This window comes from Carassius carassius, chromosome 26, assembly GCF_963082965.1.
Source record: "Carassius carassius chromosome 26, fCarCar2.1, whole genome shotgun sequence".
Classification (NCBI taxonomy): Eukaryota; Metazoa; Chordata; class Actinopteri; order Cypriniformes; family Cyprinidae; genus Carassius; species Carassius carassius.
Window position 1 is genome coordinate 7,038,905 of NC_081780.1, and position 2,245 is coordinate 7,041,149.

A 2,245-nucleotide genomic window follows, 5' to 3' on the forward strand; every position below is an offset into this window, starting at 1 on the left:
TCACAATCACTCAAAATACTGTATAAACGACGTCATTATTATCTATTGTAATGTTACAGTAGTAAGTTAGCAGACAAATCATCATATTTTATCATAGGTTTAGGGGGAGCCAGTGGATACAAAAACACAACCCTGAGGAAAATTAATGTAGCACTATGTATGGCACTAACCGTGGTTTAACTATGGAATTTGTAGTAAAAATAAATACAAGTGGTAATTCATTTGCCAAAAAAACAAAATTGCACTTACAAAACATGGTAAAAGTCAAATAAAAATCTTCAGTATTGAAGTCATGAGAGAGATGGGTGGATAATGGAAGTGAAGGGGCAGTTCAGGAGAGAACTCTTAATTACGTTGCAAGTCCCCCAACCTAAGGATTCAAATCTTTTTCATGTCAGGTCCAAAAAAAATAGGGTTGTCCATGTTTCAGAATGGGTTGTGGGTGTATGAGTGTGAGATTTCCCAGCCTATTTTTTTCCCCATTTCTCATGGAAATTAATCTCTACAACAGTCACTTCATGAGCATTTTTTACTTATTTTGAGAAACTATCATCATATCATATACAAAGAGACAGCAGTGTTTCAAATAGACACCAATGTTTCAGGAGTTTAGTACACAAAATAGGACACATGCTTATTAGATGACCGTATTTGAGTTGATGTATATGCTTTTATTTTTTTATTAACTATTTTCCCCCAAACCATCGTTAAATGCAGTTAGATGCCTGTAGTTATGCAAAGATTTGTTTCAAAAACAGTATCTATAAACTATTTCTTTTGAATTTCTTTTTAAATCTGCTTTGAACTTCAGATCAATCTCTAAGTAAAAGGCAGTACTAAAGTCTGATTGTGTGGTGGATGTGTTCAAGATCATCTTAATTCAGGTGATGAAGGATGGTGAAAGTCTGACAGTATTGAGCACTACTTTAAGGTTAAACCTGCATGGTGTAAAATGGTTGAAGATGATTAACAGTTGCAAATTAACATTCATTAGAAATTTATAAAAGTAATCAAAATGTACTCAAAAGTAATTAGTTACATTACTTTATTAAAGTAATTAAAAAAGTTACACTACTATTACATTTTAAATAGGGTAACTTGTAATCTGTAACCTATTACATTTCCAAAGTAACCTTCCCAACACTGATTATTTATAGGCGTTTTCTCGAGCTGATTGGTAACCAGTGTAATTGCTGATGATGATGAACTGGCCGTGTTAATTATCCGTGCACGCTTCTCCCGAAATTCGTTTGTGAAACGTCACTAAGTGCTTCAAATTGCATACTGTTAACAAAATATTTTTTTAAACATTTGCAGTTACCCTACTGTACTAATAAAAACAATATTACAGTAACATAATCACATAAGCACAGTGAATAACTACACGGTCCATACATTACAAAGCATACATCATTATTCAGATTTCAGAATGAACACTTTACATTTGTAATACATATGCTGAGATTTCTCGTTCAAATATTCGCTACTTTATGAATATAAATGTCTTTTTTTTTATAAGCAGGGGGAATAACCAACATTAAACAATCATTTACAGGCTTAGGACATCTGCATTGTAAGAATGTATAGTGAGACTTCAGAGATAAATATTGTGACTTGTTAGGTGAAGTTCTCGTTTCTTTTCTCACTGCATGATTTTCTAATGTGTGAGAATATAGAGCAAAGCATGATTATGTTGATTATATTTATAAATATGTGATAAATGCTTCAAAATGGGACTATATTCTCACAAATTCCATTCCTGCTAAGTTGTTATTTTTAATGATGTCTTAAATATATTGAAAATATATTGTAATTTTAGTTTAATTATCACTAGATTATTTATGAAAGGCGTTAATATTATGGATAATACGTTTACAAGCTTATTTTTGAGAAACTTTGTTACTGCTAATAATGGTTCATCTTTTAAAGCTCATGGAAAGTGGTTGGCTCTTTATCCAAATGTTAATTTTCAGAAAGTATAGGCAGTCCCAAACCAATTTTGGTTTAATAATAAAATAAAATAAGTTATTTTAAAAATTATTCATCATTGTTACCCCTACAACAAATATTTAAGTAAATTTATATAAAAATCTTTCTCCACTCTGTTCTTTTTGCCAAGAATAGGAAAAATCTCTTTCATATTTATTCTATTTCTGTTCAAAATAAATAAAAAAAAATGCTAAAAAAAAAATCATTAAAAAATGCAATATGGCGGCACGGTGGTTTCACTTTTTGTGACGTTGTG